This window comes from Danio aesculapii, chromosome 4, assembly GCF_903798145.1.
Source record: "Danio aesculapii chromosome 4, fDanAes4.1, whole genome shotgun sequence".
Classification (NCBI taxonomy): Eukaryota; Metazoa; Chordata; class Actinopteri; order Cypriniformes; family Danionidae; genus Danio; species Danio aesculapii.
Window position 1 is genome coordinate 11,023,054 of NC_079438.1, and position 20,443 is coordinate 11,043,496.

At 37.0% G+C, this 20,443-nt stretch overlaps 1 protein-coding gene across 4 annotated transcripts in view; it reads right to left on the bottom strand.

Annotated features, from left to right (window-relative positions):
* Positions 1 to 20,443, bottom strand: part of LOC130222040 (NACHT, LRR and PYD domains-containing protein 12-like) — a 417,646-nt gene that overhangs the window by 18,556 nt on the left and 378,647 nt on the right. For 2 of the 4 annotated variants that reach the window (XM_056454661.1, XM_056454659.1), the window contains exon 1: positions 5,549 to 5,627. The exons of the other annotated variants lie outside the window; for them this stretch is intronic. The gene's annotated coding sequence lies outside the window, so the exon portion shown is untranslated. Of the gene's footprint in view, positions 1 to 5,548; positions 5,628 to 20,443 lie in introns of those variants that run through there. 4 annotated transcript variants of the gene reach the window in all.

Here is a 20,443-nt window from a genome sequence, read left to right on the forward strand (position 1 = left end):
TCCAGGCCCAGACGGCTTTCCTGGTGATTTTTTATTTTTAATTCTGGTCAGCTAACCCTAATGTTATTAGACCAAGCTTTGATTTCACTAATATTAATAAAGATAAAGACCCTACATTTTTCAATAGCTATAGACCAATCAGCCTAATTAATAATGATATTAAATTATTAGCTGTAAGAATGGTTTTTAACCTCAGCGGTTCGAACTCTAGTTCTGTCGAGCGACTAAAAAGTTATCACTATTAAGGGAAAAAGACTGTACATATCTAGTCAAACCATTCTTCTGCAATCTTATACCAAAAACAGAAATAAGGGCAGTATTAATAGCTATAAATGTGGGAGAGCGCTGATATTATGTGATTGTATTGTCTTGCAATATGGAACAGTTGATGTTGATGTTAAATCAAAAGTAATTCACAAATAATTGATAATGAGATGATTTAATGACAATAATTCTGTATGGTTACAACTGAATTAATTACAAAATGACTATAAATTGATAAAATATGGAATGGTAAAACATATGATATCCATTGTACCCAGCTTAAATGTAAAATTAAAGTTACCCGAGGTAGAAGGAGAGACACAGGGGGAGGGAAAAAGAGACAGGCCCAGAAGTTAGCCTGATTGCAGTAGAGTCAGAGAATATAGACTCCAGAGGAGGAGAGGAGCAGAGCAGGAAAGCGCAGAGACAGATAAGAGAGGCCAGGAAAAAGAGAGACAGAGCAGAGTTTTCCACCTATTTTGTATCTTTCTTGACCATGTGACTAAATGCTGAGACATTCAAACTGACCAATCAACATGTGACCACATCGTAAAAGCCCCAAAGTCCACACACCAGGCCCTGATCTTATCAGAATCTGCCTTTAGAGTCAGTATGGACCTTCTTGAGTCAAAAAGACATGTTTTGTCATATAAACAAATGCATATGATAATTTAGCCTCTTACAATATTACATTATTAGCTAAAGTCTTAGCCAAACGATAAGAAATCCCTCTCCCATCTATCATATCGGAGGATCAAACTGGCTTTATACTAGGCCGACATCTATCATCTAATGTGTGTAGGCTCTTGAATGTAGTCTTCACTCCATCCTGATCACCAAAGCCTGAAATGGTTATCTCGTTAGATGCAGAGAAAGCCTTTGACTGGGTTGAGTGGGATTATTTATTTATAGTTCTGCAGAAATTTGTATTTGGACCCAAATTCATCTCTTGGATTAAGTTATTATACTCAACTCCCTCTGCTCGTGTAAAAACTAATTCTCCTTACTAATACTCTTTACTAATTTTACTTTACTAATACTCTTAATATTCCTGTGAAACCCTGCCCAATAATAGCAATTTTCGGTTTACCTCCTAATGACACTTAATATAATAAGTGCCATGTTGATATTATTGCTTTCACCTCATTGCTAGCCAAAAAACAAATATTGCTAAATTGGAAACCCCCATGTGCTCCTGCAAATCTTTCCTGGTGTTTCTGGCAGAAACACCTAATGTCTTTTTAGCATTTGGAAAAAAAGAAACACTCTATTAGTGACTCTATCAGTTTATTTGATAAAATGTGGAACCCTGTGATTTCTTTTGTCTGTGCCTGTGAATATCTTTGCCTGACAAATAAATGTAAAAGTTTTGTTTAACTCTAATATCTCCTGAAATCATTTAAATCTAGTAGATTGTTTAGGCTGATGTTTCCGCAGCCTACGACCAGGACTAGTCATACATTCAGGCTCAATGGATGGAGCATGGGCACACCATTAGAGACCTGATGATTTCTGACAATCACTGACTTAGTATGACATAATCTAGGAACTAAATCAAACTTTCTTTAAGTATGTGCAAGCATGGGGCAGCCTATTATTACTTAAAGGAAATTAGCTTACAGTTATATCTTCTAGCTAAGCTAAATCAAACTTTCTTTAAGTATGAGCAAGCATGGGGCAGCCTATTATTACTTAAAAGAAATTAGCTTAACTATCTAAGAACCAGAACTGGCGAGGATGTGTCCGTGAGCAGATGAAACTGGCCAGCATACTGACTCTAAGCGACTTATGGTAAACGATGAACTATTAACTGAAAAACTAACATACTGGTCCGTCATTGGACTGATAGATGGACCCTTACAGTGAATGTTTCTGATGTTAATTTTCTTTTCATTTGTCAGTTTAAACTGTTTTACTTCCTCTAGTTAAACACTGCTTTTGTTAACATGTTTGTCATGTGAGGCAGAAGACTGCTACTTGCTCACCTCAATATCTGAGAAAGAAGCACCAGCCCTGGTGTTAGCTTTAAAGCATTTTGAAGTTTACCAAGGCAGTAGTGCCAGTTGGGTGGTAGTGTGCAATTCAAATGCAGCATGAGTACCGATTTAAGTCATGAAATACCAGGATGATCTATTATATTTTCCAGAATCTGCTAAACTCAGGTCATTCAGGTACTCCGTGCATACAGAAGATTGGCATTATTTTGATGGTCCACTTGAGTATTAGTAGACGGTCTGCTTAATATCTGTTGATACTGCTCCTTCAACAGTCATTTAACTGACTAAAAGAAACTTTGCAAGTACATGTCAACTTACCGTATTTTCTGGACTATAAGTCGCTACTTTTTCTTACTTTTTCTGCGGCTTATACAAAGGTGCGGCTATTCTTTGGATTTTTCTTCCACCGCAAGGGACACTCTAACCGGAATTAAAATCAAAAATAAGACAAAAAAATCAATGCAAAGAAAAATAGATTATGCTACTTCTTATTTAGCAGATAGAACACGCACGACAAATTACTATCTGGTAATTATTTTCAAATCCTCGTCCCTTTATCCTGGAAACCACACGGACAAGTTCAGATGATGCAATATTTAAGTTGAAGGCCATGGAGCTTGCTATCCAGGAAGGAAACCTTGCTGCTGCATGCAAGCTTAGAGTCAATTAATCTATAGTCTGATGTTGTAGGTGGCAGAGGGAAGAGCTTATGCAATGCCAAAAGTCGAGGAAAGCTTTCAGAGGACATAAAAGCAGGTGGCCTGAACTTGAAAATGTCCTGGAGGACTGGGTGAACACACAGAGAGCAGGTGGCCAAGGTGTATCCACTCTACAGATCCGACTGAAAGCCAAAGCCAAAACAATTGCCCGCAAAATTAATATTGAAGATTTCAAAGCTGGATCGTCATAGTGTTTCAGATTTATGAGACGTAAAAACCTCCAGAAAGGCATGGTGGTCAAAGTTAACACCAAAGGGTGAATAATGGAAGGCCTAATGAAAGAATGGTTAACGGAGTGCTATGGTAAGTGCCCAGGATGATTTTTTCACCGGAAAAAAAGCACTGCTTGTTTTGGATAGCAAGAGGGCCCACGTCACAGATTCTGTGAAAGCAGTGATCAAGAAAACAAAATCAATTCCAGCTGTGATTCCTGGAGGAACAACACAATATTTGCAGCCACTTGACATCAGTGTGAATCGGGCATTTAAAGCTGCGCTCCGGGTTGAATGGCAGACTTTGATGACAAGTTGTGAGAAGTCTTTCACAAAAACAGGCCGCATGCGAAAAACATCCTTTTCTGATGTCTGTCAGTGGATCTTAACTGTATAGAGTGCTGTGAAAGAATCCACCATCACCAACGGGTTCTGAAAGGCTGGACTGCTACGCAAGAAGAGCGGTGCACCTTCAGAGCTAACTTCACTAGAAGATGATAGTGACATGGAGATCGAGACTGATGGAGACAGATGTGACGAAACGATTCTGAGGCTGTTCAACTCCGACACTGAAGACGACGACTGAGTTTCAGCAAAGATAATTAAAGGGACTTGTGGTCGGCTCTTCACTTACCGATTGACTGTCTCACTTACCGATCGCCCGTCACTCCCCCCTCCGCCGCTCCTCAATTACTTACCGATCACTTAAAAAAAACCCACCCCACCCACTATTCACCTTTTGAGCTATAATAACTTTTCCTAGGTGAACATGCTGTCCCAGTCCGCCCCTGCATGAAATGTAACAGACCATCAAAATTAAACTGTGACCAAAAAGTCTTCAGTTTCCTGCTAAATCTACCTTCTGCTACAAGCTCATCAGCACTTCAGACATCTGTAAACTCTTTAGGACATTTAATTCACTGCTTTATCCTTCCCCATCACCTTCTTGTCAACTGAAGATTTTGTTAAATTCTATACTAATAAGACTATTAGAATCTATTCACACTATGCTATCCGAACCATGCCCAGGCCCGTTTCCCGGATTGGTGTGAGTGTGAGTGAGCGCGGTTTACTTGGGCTTTTGCACGGTACGCTTGTGTGTGAGTGCAAAACGCGCCTAAGCCCGAAACTGAAAGCGAGACATGACTTTTAAGGGACTGTTTCATATGGATTTATTAATCATTCTTACTGTTCAATGACTGCAAACTGTCATAGGTTATTAAAGACGCAAACCTCTCACTAGGCATGAAAGCTGCGCACCTTCAGCAAACCTCCTAATTTTTGCAGCACGAGGACTTTATGATTGTTTATGAGATTTATGTTTATGAACTGTGCCTCTGTGTCGCCCTGGTTTAATAATATTAACAGATATTAACAGACAGATAGTACAGGTTTAACAGCAGAAAGTTGTTTATCATCAGAATCAGTTAAAGCAGAAACACTTCAGGCAAACAAATGAACTGATGTCTGACTGCTGAAACTCTTCAGGGTTTTCAGCTCATGTATCTCCAAATAAGATTGTGTGAATCCACTGTACTGTAAATCACTATTGTCATATAAAGATACTCAGCTCTTCTTTTCCACTGATTTACACCCATAAAACAAACTAAATGCATTCATGAATACTGTTATTGCAGTTTGAGTTTTCTGCATTTATAAGCTTCTGTAAGGGTGTACTCACACTATGCTATCCGAACCGTCCCAGGCCTGTTTCCCTGTACGTTTGAGAAGTGAGAGTGCTCTGAATTGGGCTCAGGTGCAGTTCAGTTGGCCAGCCCTGGCCCGGATGTAAGAGGTGTGCCAGAGAACGATTCACTTGGGCTAGTAGTGTGAGTGCAAATCAAGCCTGAGGCCAAACTGAAGGCGAGACGTGACTTTTAAGAGACTGTTTCATATGGATTTATTAATCATTCTTACTGTTCAATGACTGCAAACATGCATAGTTTTATTAAAGACGCAAACCCCTCACTGCACGACAGCTGGACCTTCAGCAAACCTCCTTATTCCTGCTGCACGAAGACCTTATGATTGTTTATGAGCGTCAAAAGTGGCTGATCTGTTCGTGAATTATTCGACTGTGTGCCACTGCATATCAAACGACTAAAACGATATAACTAAAGAAATGTCCACTGTGTTGAGCGAGAGCACAGTGGACACAGATTTCAGTATCAGAATGAGAAGGTTTTTGCTTTCTGTGATCCTCTTCCAGAAACACACTCGACATTAAAATGAGGAACTTAAATCATCAGAATATCTTCAGCTCAGCAGTGAAGTCTCAGAAACACAAAGAGATGATCGATGGATAATCAGACGACACTCATAGATGATATAAAGCACAGAAAGAGCAAACTCTCACCTCAAATAATGCCTGCAGATCTTTCTGTTCCTCCGCTGAACTGTTGAGCTGAACAACACATCTGAAAATTCTTTCACTTCTAAGAAAACACAACAAACTTGTTTAAGATATGAGGAAATAACCAGTCAGATGACAAACACAGACACACAAGTACAAAAGTAAAGCAGTCACTGTAATATAAGTTTTCTTCTGTACTGAAGTAATATAACAGGTCACTTTTCCAAATGTGGTATATATTGTACTTGTTATGATCTCAGTAACAAAAGTTACAATGAATGAATTTTAGCCCCAGTTAAGTTGTGTTATTTTTATTGTTTACTCATATTTGTTATTTATATTGTTCATGATGGTAAGTGTGTAGTAAAAGTAGGCACAACAACGATTAATAAGCGTTCAACAATATATACAAACAACCATGCAATGTAACACCCCCACTCACAAGGTTTCAAACCAAATACTCACATTTTTATCTGTTATTCTAGAGCACAATAATCTCTCGAAAGATGTGTTATGTTCAAAACCCTTACTGGATATTCAAGGTCTGTTCTTCATCATCATCAGATTCTGATTAAACTCTCCTCATCCTGTGCAGAAAGCAAGATGGATTATGGTCTGCATTAACAGTGATCACATGACTACTGCCTCCAGGGTGAACTCCAGAATGCTGTAAAGCTGACACCAGCACCTCTTCCTCTGTTGTCCTGTCCTGTACTTTTGTATTGTACTTTTTGAGCATTGGTGAATTTCCTAAAACACACACAGGATAATCTACCCCAGGGTGTCAAACTCAAGTCCTGGAGAGTTTAGATCTAACACACTTACCTGCTGCTCAGAGGTCGCGGTTTAGACTTTCTCATTGTCTGTCATTTTGACGGAGAGGGTTGTAAAAATTCCGTCATAACCTATTATTGCCCGTCATTTAATTAGCATATTGTCTAATCGCTTTTTTCATTCATATTTTCATTAGAACTGCACAACGAGGCATATAGGCTAAATTATTCATTTATTTATTTGACAAATGAACAAAAACTCAAAATTCGTCAAGTTTCATGTGTTTTTTTGCACTGACGGTGGAGGGAATAAAAACACGGCCATTTGTGCCTGAACACAAGCAGATATAAACAACAAGATATATTATAAAATATAATTCCGACTAATATAAGAACATAACTTGAAATATAATTCAGACGATGTTCTGTAGGACTATTTGCCTTAACTCATATCTTCCTCCTGGTCCGCGTCGACCTGAACTGGGTGCTTGCCTGTGCGTAATCAAACGCATCAAGGTAGACCTGATGCAGAGGCAATTGTCATTAAATTCTGTGTCTTTGCCTCGGAAAGTCGACTTCTGCGTGACAGTTTTAATTTTGTTCTGGAGGGCTGAAGCTGCGTTCTGCCTACACACTGGAGACCGGAATTACTAGCGCCACTTCAGCCAGCATTTTGTAGTCAAGAAACATTTCTCCTAAGGAAGTGATCAGAAGTTTGCAGGATTCTCTGATTGTGGGATTTCCCGATCCTGCAAGCACTCGTTTCGCAGGGCAAAAATCCTGCAGCACGCGCTCTTTCTGCACCAGGGGCGCGGATGTCCATAACTCTTCAACGCGCTGTCAGGAGGAGTTGTTTTCATCGTCCACTGCCGTCACTTCCTCTTTTTTCACCCTTAATAATAATATCACTATTTGGCCGTTTAAGAAGAAACTTCTCACACTCAGCTGCCGTGACATTTTTTTGCAACAACTGTACGCAGCGGTGACAAAGAGGAGACAAAACAAAACAATTGCTAATTAATAAGGTCAATCTTCATCAGCTGGACAGGAGTGGGAATTACAGTTATCTACACATTACAATAGATCGCCCTCAGCATAATCTGTCAAAATGACGGATCACCCCCAGATTTTTCCGTCACTGCTGAAAAAAATCCGTCATTGACGGAAAATATTCGGTTAACGCGATCTCTGCTGCTGCTCAACTCTTATTAGTCCATCCTCGCTTCATCTCCTGAATTAACTTTATGCGTAATATTCACATTCATGTGCATTTGTGTTTTTGGTTGAGGAGGAGCTGAAAACAAGGAGAGATATTGAGAAGCAGCCCATTTATTCAAACAAGAATGAAAGACTTACTTTGTTTAGTACAGTACAGTAGTTTCTGGAGTCATTAATCCTTAATGTCAGTGTAATTCTGTTGCAGACACACACCACAGAATCCCCCTGTGCTCTAAAAGCTCACAGTGCCACTGTTGGTCACCCACAGCATGATCTGACAGACAATCAGATTAACCACTGCTGGATCTGGGTTATAACTGAGGAGAACATCTGTGTGGAACTGATCTGCAAACTTTATTTCATCACAGTGATTGTCTCTCTGTTCTATTAAACGAATAAAACACATTACAGATGACAATCTGACTTTAATATTAGATAAACTCTAGGAAACTCTTCGGGCTCTATTTTGATGATCCATGCGCAGAGTGCAAAACTATTCTAAATTCAGTTCTAATTTCCAGCAAATGAATAAATGAACAATAATAACGAAGTGTGCTCAAAACAACTGAGTAATATCCAAATACACATGCTGTGCCCCATATGGTCTAAAACCTGACAGGTGGGCAAATCTAAACTTGTTTTTTATAAAACAAATATAAATATACTTATAATAAATAATATGACTAATAATGATAACATTATACAAAAGCAAATTGTCATGAATAAACTGAAAAAGCCCTGTGAGATGAAGGCAGAAAGTATGGTTTTTATATTTATTTAGGCTAGAAAATAATATGTTTTGTAATATTTTAATCTTTATATTTATATCCTATATATACTCTTATTATTTGCTTTATATATCCTTAATATTTTAATTCTTTTTCATATGTAAAGATATTTGCGTCTTGTTTTCAAAGCATGCTATGTACGTTACCGCAGGGGGACAGCTAGGAGAGCGGGTGAGAGTTCGGCTTCATTGCAATGGCTTTGGATCACCGGTTTTGTCTTGAGAGTTTAGGTGGAATTCGTGGACGGTTGATTGACTTTTGGACTGTGATCTTGTTTGGGTTGGGTTGAAGACATGATGGATGCGTTGTGTGAGCAGTTTGAAGTAGAAGGTTTTTGATGTTGTTGTTGGAGATGTAATTGTTGTTCTAAAGTAGTTGTTGTGGTGGTTTGTAGCAGCTAGCTGTGATGAAGCGGTTGTTCAAGACGGAGATGACTGGAGTAGAAAGCTCTGGTAATTTATAGTGTGTCAGAATTCGTCTGATTGGTGCAATATACAGAGCTGATGTGGTACCAGCTGTGTTCAATCATAAGCACGTGATCCTCTCGAAATTAGTTTATAAATAAAGCACATGTGTTTCACCTTTATTTTGTATAGCGCTTTTACAATGTAGGTTTGTGTCCATCAGTGATGTGTCTTCATAAGTGTGCAGTTTCACTGCTTCAGGATCAGGTATTCTGTGGAAGAAGGAGGCAGTCCTCCAAATAAACCTGTTTTGTGAGTGTTGTGCATTCATCTACAGGTTTCTTCATGTTTCTCAGCACTTCCTTTAGCAGAAAACACAGATGAAAACTCAACTTTAATGACACACGACAGCAGCTCAATGTCCCGCTCTTTATTAGTGATAAAACACTGGAAAATGCAGCAGAACATCAGTCAGACAGATGAACTCATCAGAAGTCTTGTGCTGAACGCTGTGAATTACGCTGCTGCTGATTATTACTGCAGATTCAGCATTTACTGAAATATGTGTGTGATGGAGATCTGTGTGTGTACGCACTGTGCTGATGTTTCTCTTCACTTGTGTTGTATTGTGTGCAGTGAGTGAAGCTGAACGCTGAGATAAAGCAGACGAGGACAGATAAAGCTGATCTACTAATGGCCCGTTTCCACTGAGTGGTACGGTACGGTTTGGTTTGGTTTGGTACGCTTTTACAGCCGTTTCCACTGTCAAAAAGCGTACCGAACCGAACCGTACCGTACCACTTTTTCGGCACCCTTTCGAAAGGGTACCAAACATGAGAAAGGGTACCAAAAGGCGGAGCTAGACGCGCAGCTGAACGCTATGGGTTTACAGAGATACGTCATTCGCTTACGCAACAAGCCAGAATGAAAACAAAAAACCCGCCATGTTTGAAATACACGCACAGCGAGAGATTACAGCGGAATTATTTATACATATAATAACGAGCCATGGTCGACCCGGGCTCAAAATAACCTTGTCGTCTTGATAAACAGCCACAAAGCCATGGAGTAGAGCAGATTTACCCTGTGCCGCGAAGTTTTTTTACGAGGCAGTCTGAGGCGCGAGCGGTTTCGCTTTCTTGCTAGCGCTCGCGCCCGTCTAACATTATATCTGAAATAACAAACTTCTTGAGCTGATGATAATAACCTGCGCTTGATTATTGACGTGCTTTTGAAACCCGATCCTGTCAGACACTGACAAACGTGAGAGTGAAGCGCGGAAAAAACAAGAGAGGAGCCGGAAAAAAAGGAGCACATTATTTTTGAGCAGACGTGAACACACTGCCTTATTTAATTATTATTGTTATTATCACCTTTTGGACTAATATGAACTCAGAATGATGGAATTGTTCTCTAACAGAGGCTACATGTGCTGCTGAAGATTATAGACACAAATGAGAGGTTTTCGCTGACTGTAGGCTATATATTGTGCTGTTTTTGAACCTAAATACGGACGAAATGTCTTGTGTGTAGTTCTTCTGTAATTGATAACATATCGGAGACTGTAAGGGGCTGTATGTGTTTATACATCTTCATTTATTTATTTATTTATTTAATATAATTGCAGACGTTACGATCTGCAGTTATAATCAACTCATGTTCATTGAAAAGTTAATAAACATTTCTACACAAGTATTTATGTGTGTAAAGCATCTGTTTTATGAGAAGTGCTTTTCAAATGATTTGTAAGTGACCCGTACAGCTTTATTGGAGACATTTCCTCCAGCGAGAATGACGTCGACTGAAACTTTCTGTCATACACCACGCCCACCAAAAGGGTACCCTTGTTAGTGGAAACGCAAGCTTGATAAAGGTGACCCGTACCAAACCGTACCGTACCGTACCAGTCAGTGGAAACGAGCCATAAAGGAGGATTCAGACACTGAGTGTTGAGTTATGACTGACTGGATGAGCAGAAGACTCAAGCTTTCTGTTCAAGACTGGCTGTGTATTCAACAGCTCACACACACACACTGCTGTTACCACAACACTATTTATTATTAACAAGAACCAGCATGTAGTTTTCTTATACAACAAAATCAACAGAGGTGAGGGTATATGATTATCAAATTACATACAAATATATTACACACATTTGTCCAATTTTAGTTATTATCAAGAGTTATGAAGTGCTCTTTTACTACAGGAAATACATAAATACACACATTTTTATGCACAGATGTTAAATAATGAGCATATATTGACTGTTTTAATTGCTTTTCTATTTCTAGACGTAGAAATCCCTTTTATATTCGTTTGAATCTCTTTTTTAGCATCATGAAGAGAGCTTTTGCTTTCGTAAACTTTGATTTATGTATGTGAAGTTTACATAATAATAAAATAAAGTTTATAATGAAACCAGCATCTTTAAAAGAGCGATCCTCAACACAATAACCCAAAATCACATGTTTATAAGAGAAGGAAAATGATTCTCAAATTTAATGAGAAATAAAAGCTTCAACATTAAAGCAAAAAAGTGGAGTATATTGGCAAGACCAGGCTGTGTTTGTGGAATAGTTTCATTAAAGTTTTCACAAAAACAGCATTCAGACTCAATATCAGTTTGACAGAAATATTTTGGTGGGATAAACTCTATGAAGTCATTTAAATGATATTTCTTTAGCCTTATTTGAAATAAAAATGTTCAGGTAATGACCATACCTGAGTCCAGTTCACATGATTAAAGATATTGTTCCAGTAAACAACATCTGGTATAGACATATCTTCTTTTAAGATCTAATTTTGTGATTATTAGGCTTAAATCCAGACAAACCGATACAACTGACTGAGGTCTGTTCAGGTTTAGGAGGACAAACAGGAAGTGCTGATGTACATACCCTGCTTTTGTACAGCATATGTATACCAGCAGGTATTTCCCCCATCAGTATCGTAAAGCTCCTGTAATGTAAAAGGAATTTTGCATCTTGTGATAAATTCTGTACATGTAAATAATGTTCCTTCATTATCAAATAATTGATTAACTAATATTAGTCCGTTGTTATACCAATTGTGAAAGAATAGTGACTTATTTCTATACAGGATATTGGCATTAATAAGAAAACTGTGGGGAGAAGTTGTGTTTATAAATCAGCCTCCATGTCGTAAGCACTTGTTGGTGAAGTTTAGAGAGTTTGATTGGGAGTTTTTCAATTGAATAATTACACGTTAAAAGAAATTCTAAACCACCCACATGAGAGAAAATGAAACAGGGGATAATATTCCAGATAGATGAAGTATTTAGAAATAAAATGTCTTATCCAGGTCATTTTAAAATGACCATTTAGGGAATAAAATCAATATAATTTAGACACCTTTATTATATGAATTTAGCATTACTGATTTTTTAATATAATGAGTGTTGTTATTTTGTCAACATTCCATCAATTAGTTCTGTTTTATTCTCCTTTAACACACTTCCTCAGCTTGTGTTACTGCTGCCTTTTACTGCCATCTAGTGGACATTTGAGCAGAGCACAAAACTATTTCAATCTGACTCAAGTTAGAGCCCAAATGGTTGAGAAGCCTGCAGATCAGGAGGGGGCAGCATCTGGGGCGGTGCTGCACATTCAGCCACGCCCACTTGTAGTTTCATTGGTTAGTGTAAATGTAATAGCGTTGATCGCCGATACGTGATGTTTGATAAACAAATTTCGGGAGGAGCATGCGCAGAAGTTTCAGTATCAAATACGTCATTGACAATTATTCTATTATCCAATCAGTTCTTGACCAAACCCCTGTATATACCAAAGCTGTCTTACCTGCAGCATCTTACGACTTTAGCATCCCTCCACCACCCCGTCACCTCACCTCTTAAGCATTACAATCCCGGGGGGAGCGTTCTGGGGCCGGGCTAGATACTTCGCTCGAATCCCTATTCCCATCTGTTTCCTGATAAGAGGAATAACTCCAGTTTGGGTGTCTTCCCTGAGCTCAGAGCCCTCTCCCCGGACAGCACGCCAAATACGCTCCATTCTGAAACTATTGCAAGTGTGAACTCGTGAAGTCTTGTTAGTAAACAGGAAATGCATTTACAACTTCTTAAATATTGTTTTATTGTTAATAAACACAAAAATACACTAAAGTGGACATTCTTGCAGAGTGTTTTATATGTTAATTATGTAAACGAATAAATTATGTAATCGTTAAAGAAAATGGTCATGTGAATTTCATAGTAGTATTTCTCCTGCTAAACAATATTACGACACTTATATTAAACAGGATCCCAAAGAAAAAACCCTTTTCACAATGACGTCCCTTCACTTCTGCCTTTCAGCAGTGCAGTGTTTTTAATTGTGATATTTTAATGATTGTTCATTATTTTGCTTCAGAATATTTATTTTTGAGTAGACTCGAATGAAATGCAGCAATTAAATGTGTCGTCAAATGTGTTGTTATGGCTTTAGTTTTTAGAGGTTGCATATTTAGACTACAGCAAACAAATTAAGTCTGAAAAAAATGCAGAGTTTTTAGTTTCACTTTGATTTTTAGTTCAGGTTTCCCTTTGAATGAATGGGAGACGTCTCTGGAAAATTTACAACTGAAAATATTAACATTACACTTTGTGATTTAAGACTGTTAGAGTATTGGACATGTCCAAATGTTTCTCTTTCAATACTGCACTGATTTATTTATTACGAGCAGGAATATGCTATTATTTATCAGGGGAAGTATATGTTTGCCACCTTTTCACTTATTAAATCAGTTTATTTCCTCATATAATGGATTTTTTACTTTGATGCTGCTCTGAATATAAATGTTTATTATCTGTCATATGTTAATGTTCCAGCAGGAGTAAAATCCTTTATTAAATCTTCTCATATTACCTGGTATGTCGTCTACAAATGCGATCAGTTTCATCATTTAATATTTACTGAGCCATTAATAGTTTTGTTCACTTTCTCCATTTGAATGCTCTACTGCCACCTACTGGGTGGTTTTTAATTTGATATTGGTTCTACACTTTAATAAGTTACAAATAAATTCATAATCTAATAATACTGATTTAAAATGAAGTCTTCTTGGTGTTATGTTTTGTAATTGTAAATACAGGATAAATACTTCGATAGCACTTTCCAGAGGTGGGAGTAAGTCACAAGCATGTCTCAAGTCATAACCTTCAAGTCTCCAGCAAGTCAAGTCATTTTTTGTCAGACTCAAGTCAAGTCAAGTCACTGCTTGATCTAGCAAGTCACTTTCAAGTCTATATATATATATATGTATAGAGTATATAAACTGTGAATTGAAATGACACTTTCATCACTAGTGAATCAGATGGTTTTCTACTCAGGGGAATGTGTGTGCTTACTTCAAAGCCATTAAAATATTATACTATTAATTAAACGAGACCCTAAATGACAAAACCAATCTTAAAGTGCACAGGTACATTTTGGGGGGATTAAAAGTAAAGTAAAGATCTTCCTCTTCCTCAAAGACATGTTGTACATTTCAATAACTCCAATAAAAATGTTTTGATTAGTAAAATTAATGAACTCTAAAGGCAATGTTGAACCTTTAGATTCCAGATAATATATACAGCCCATTTCACACATGCGTTACAGAAAGGTTTTGAGATCCATGATCTGAAATGGTTTCTTGTTTAACTTAATTCTTCATTTGTCCCCCAATAAATAGTTTATAAAATGATGCATGTGAGTAAGAATAACTGGAATATAGCGTTTAACAGATAGTTTTAATGCAATCTTTTATTGATTAAACTGAACCCCTAACATGTCAAAAACGTAAACGTTAAACATTAGCATACAAATACAATACTGTCAGTGCTTCTCACAGGCTTGAAATATACTTGCGCTGGTAGCCGGATTGAAACACACCATTTACCCACATCACATAAATAGTTATCTATATGCGACAAACAATTTTTTACAATACTTTCATTTATTTTGACAATGTTATACACTGTTTACTGTCAATGGGTTAAAGTAAAAAAACAGTTAAATAAGACATCCACTTTCTCTTACCTATTCAGGAGCCATGAGCACTGCTGACAGGTCAAATCTGTTTCTCTCTCTTTCAAGTTCAAAGCAAACTTGAGTGCAAAAGCGTTTCAGATATGTATATAAAATAGCCTATGTATTAGCCTAATGACATCATCAAATGAATAAAATATACAGCAAATGAGAAATAAATGACTGAAAAAGAATAAAAACAGAATATCACTAAAAATATTCATAAATAATCATATTTACAAGATTTAAACGTGTAGATTATTTAAAGAAGGCATATGCGTTGATTACTAATGGTGTAGGTACATCTTGCAGCCAGTTAAGACCAGTCATTTCATCCTCTCCGAGTATACAGTAAGTTTTTCTGAGTCCTTTCGACTCAAGAATGAGTTATTGAATGTTTCTCTCGCGACTGTGCGAGCAGTCGGCTGCAAAGCCAAGCGAAAGAAGGCTTAAATTAAAAAAATGCAAAAACACATACGATTATATTTACAACAAACATAGGAACTCTCGAACGGATGAAACGAAACATCAAGTGCAAGTTCTGCTGAAGTTAACTACTTGATAAAACATGCTTTACAAATAAATCAAGAAACAAATCTCTAAATAAAAATTTGACAGTTTTAGACATCATTTTAGTGTTTGTAAGTCCTGATTGATAAATCTTGTTGGATTTTCTGACCATAGTGCAGTTATTTGTTCTGTATTCATGAATAATGTAAAGTCAAATAGTGCTTTTTGACATTTTAACGCTTCTTTAATAAGTGATAAACATTTGAAAGATTATTTTATTTATTTTTGGGATGTTTTCAAGCAAGAAAAGTTTTTCTAGAGTTCTCTACAACAATGGTGGGATTGTGGGAAGACTCAAATAAAGAATTGTTGTCAACAGTATACATTAAATGTTAGAAAAGAAATCTTTGAATGAATTAGAAAAGGAGATAAATAAACTGTAGAGTTTGTCGAATGATAATAGAGCTCATATTGAAACTCTTTCTTCAAAGAAAATTTGTTTGGCAAGATTGCTAGATATAAAAACACAAGGAGCGTTAGTACACTCACGTTTTCAGAGCGTCAATCAGATGGACGCTCCTACCAAATTATTCTGTGATATGGAAAAGAAAAATAGTCAAAATAGAATAATTCCTTCTTTAATTTCTGAAAACGGAAAAGAAATAACCGAATTGACTGAGATGAGAAATATTGCAACACGTTTTTATAAGAAATTATATATGGCTGAAATTACTAATGAAGCAGTATTGACTGACAATAGTTTTGTTGAAGGGTTGCCAGAGATAGATGAAGAAAGTAATGCTCTTTTAAAACTGCCTTTATCCACACAAGAATTTTATACAGCTTTAATGAATATGGAGAATGGGAAATCTCCTGGAGTCGATGGATTACCTACTGAATTTTAGAAAGCTTTTTGGCCCGTTATAGGAGAAGATCTTTTAGAAGTATTTAATGAAAGTTTGACAAAAGGTTATCTTCCTCTTAGCTGCAGATAAGCTGTCATCACTTTACTCCCCAAAAAGGGAGACCTCCAAAATATCTCAAATTGGTGACCTGTTTCATTGTTGTGTACAGAATACAAAGTTATGGCTATGAGATTTAGTAAAGTAATAGAGAAGTGACAAATTATGATCAAACATATTGTATACCAAAAAGATCCATCTTTGATAACATAACTCTTGTAAGAGATGTTTTGGAAGTGATTTGGTATCAATACTGGTCTAATTTCTTTAGATCAAGAGAAGGCTTTTGACCGTGTTGAGCACTCATGTTTATGCTACACGTTACAAGCTTTTGGTTTTGATCCTGGTTTTATGATTAAGGCAATGTATTCTGGAATTGAGAGTGTATTGAAAATTAATGGAGGTTTGGGTAACCCCTTTAAAGTTCAGAGGGGGGTAAGACAGGGATGTGCAATGTCTGGAATATTAGATGTGCTTGCTACAGAACCCGTTACTTATGTTGAAAAAAAATCTAAATGGGTTGACTTTACCAGAATGTAACAGCACCTTGTTTTTATCTGCATACGCTGATGATGTTGTTGTTTTATAAATAATGCTGAAGATGTAAAGTTACTAAAACAGACAGTTGACAAATTTAAAATCATTTCATCAGCTACAGTCAACTGGAAAAAAGTGATGCACTGTTGATTGGAAAATGGGAAAAGGGAAGTCCTGCTTTACCAGGAGGACTGCTATGGCAAAGAAATGGCATAAAATATCTTGGTGTTTATCTCGGCAGGGAGTCATTTATACAAAAGAACTGCATAGGAATGGAAGAAAAATGAACAGGACGCTTAAAAAATGCAAATGGCTGCTTCCTCAGTTGTCTTTTAAAGGACGTATTTTAATTATAAACAATCTTGCAGCTTCATCGTTGTGGCGTAAGCTTCATGTCTGGATCCTCCTGTTGGTTTTTTATCGTAAAATTCAAGCAGAAATGGTTCGTTTCTTTTGGGACAAGTTGCACTGGATCCCTCAAAGCATTCTTTTTCTCGCTAAAGAGGACGGAGGTCAAGGCCTAATACATCTTGCAAGTAGATGTGCGACTTCTCGTCTTCAGTTTTTGCAGAAGCTCATGTTAGGGTCTGAAAGATTGGCATAGATACCTGTTGCTAAATGCATTGTGCGTAGAGTAAATGGAACGGGACTGGACATTGCTTTGTTTTTAATGGATTGTAAGAAACTTGATCTGAAAAGAATTCCTACGTTTTATCAGAGTCTTTTTAAAGTTTGGTCTTTGTTTAAACATCAATAGATGGAAGCTTTAATGTCCATTTACTGGCTACTTGGAGAGCCAGTTGTGTGTGGAGCACGCTTTGATGTATCAGGTGATGATTTACCAGGTCTGATGAATATGCTGCAATAAAACAAATGTATACAAATCAAACATATTGTGAATAACACAGGTTCTGATTTTAAGGAAGTGGAAACAATGTCAACGTTTTGGGGGTAAAATCTGTACGCTTAATGAAACATTTTCTAGATAAGATAAATAAGCTTTTAAATATGCAAGGAAAGAATTTACTTCAAGAATATAATGTGAAATGTATGCTTAAAGTAACAAATGCTAAACGGCTAAAAAATAGAAGTGATACCGTGTGGAGAGAGAAGTTAGAAATGACTGTATTAACAAAGCCAGTGTGGAATGTCCTTTATTAAGCACCATTACCTAAAAGAGCGGGTGATCTTCAATGGAGGATACTCCATGGGGCCATAGCAGTCAATTCTTTTGTTGCTATGCTAAATCCTAATGTTGGAGAAATGTGTCTGTTTTGTAATGAGAGAGACAGTTTTTCATTGGTTTATGCTTTGCTCCAGACTTTCCTCTTTATTTAATATTCTAGAAATTCTGTTTTTAAGGTGTTATTTACAATAAGAGATTTTATTCTTGGGTACAAATATAGTTGGAGGAAAAAGTTCAATGTCAGTTGATTCATTTTAGATTTGGTACTGCTAAATTTGCCATTTATGTTAGGAGAAAAAACTAAATGGATCAAAAGGGAGATCAAGAAATGATTTCAGTTTTGAAGAAAATGTTCAAATCACGAATTGTAACCGAGTATGCTTTTTACAAACAAATGAGCACATTGGACATTTCTGAATTTGAGTGGTGTTGTGATAATGCGCTGTTTTCTTGATGAAGAAGAGCTCATGTTCTCACATATACTGATGGAAGATTTGTTTATTTATTATTATCTTTATTTATTTATTTTTTTATTGTTTCCCTAAAATATAAATTGATGTGAGATTGTTTTAAAAATCATTTGTTAATAAAAAGGCTGTCAACAGTCAAAAAAAAAAAGTCTCTCTCTCTCTCTCACACACACACACACAGACACACTCTCTCTCTCTGCGCATGTGTGTGAATGGAGGGCTCAGTGCAGCGTGTGTATGAGAGCAGGTATGAGTGATTGTTTGTTTGTTTTTCTTTTCCTTTTCTTTGTTTCTTTCTTCTTTGGATTAAGTATTTAATATAATCAGTTGTAAGATAGTGGGAGTGCTGGGGGCTTTTTAGCTCCCAGTGTTTAAATTGAGAGAATGGCAGAGATTTTTAGCCATTTAACTGGAAAACATGCGGTCAAAATTGACTCAACAGTGAGAGTTGAGGAGTGTAGTTGGGCTGTAGGCATGTTTATTGGATGTGAAAACATTTTGTCCGCCTCACGAATGAATAGCGCGGTTGTAATTTTTGTTAAAACGATTGATTTGGCAAATAAACTAGTTGAGACGGTGGTTGAAATAAATGGGATATTCACTCAGGTCCTTCCCTTTTCTACTCCATCTAAACGTGTCACACTTTCAAATGTACCTCCATTTATAAAACACGAGGGTTTAGCAGATATGTTATCACGGTATGGAAAACTAGTTTCGACAGCTAAAATGATCTCGATCGGGAGTAAATCCTCCCTCCTGAAACATGGTTTCTTTCAGACGATTCGTGTATATGATCCTTAAAGATAACACAGAAGATTTGGATCTAACTTTAAATTTTAGTCACGAAGGATTTAATTACGTGATTTATGTCACAACAAACTCTTTGGATGCGGGGAAAACGGACATCTTATTCGCGATTGTCCCAAAAAAAGTGCCCCAAAATGAGAAAAGAGATAAGTCTGCCGCCAATAAAAGTGCCGGCGTTTCGCAGAGTAAAGTTGCGGTTGCCGGGGAGACGAGCACAGCTTGTGCTGCGGCTTCAGTTGAGGAGAACAACATGATGAAATGATACTGACAGAAATACAAGCCGATGGAATAGAAAAAGTGCTTGATGTTAGTAAAGATACAAATGCTGCAGAGAGTGAAGTGTCGATAACTCCTGTAAGTCAATCCGATGATGATGATGAGGATAATGTATCGAGATCTGGAGAACGGATGTTGATAGAACCGTTTGTGAAGGAGTCTGCACTTGAGCTGGATGATTATTCATTTAAAAAAACCTGCAAAAAAGAAAGTTAAAAGAAAAACTTACAAGGAAACCAACTAAAAAAGTGGAGGGTAGGGAAAGCAGTCAAAACGAAACTGAAAGTGAAGGCGAAGTATCTGATTATAGCCTTACAGCAGCCTACCTTGTAGTGGTTTTTCCAGTAGAGTGTACACGGCACATGACATTAAGCACTTTTTAAAAGTGATAAAAAATGTCAGAAGAGTTAAAATTGAAGAGTTTTTCCCTGACATTTCCCAGTTTATAGACAAAGTTAAAGTGTTTCGGAGGGAGAATCTTTTCTCTGATCAAGAAGTATTCCGGCTAAGGAAATATGTTACCAAAATAATCAATCAGAATTAAGTGATAGCAGTCAAAATGGCTAAAGTTTTAAATTATCTTACATGAGTATGTTATTTTTTACTTTGCGTGTTGTCTCTCTTCCTATTCATGGGAGTGGTAAGTTTTTGGTGCAAGAGATATTAGGAAGAGAGCACACATTTTTGAAATAATGTTACAGAAAAAGATAGATTTATTTTTACAAGAGACTCATAGTGACTTGACAAATGCAGTAGAATGGGAAATGAGTTTTGATGGACTACCAGTACTCAGTCATTGTACGTCACTTAGTGGTGGTGTTGCTATTTTGTCTTCAAAAATCCTTATACCTACTCACTATGAAGTTGAAGAAGTGATCAAAGGTAGACTGCTGAAAGTCAAAGCTGTTTATGATAACAATTTTTCATTTGTATTGATTTGT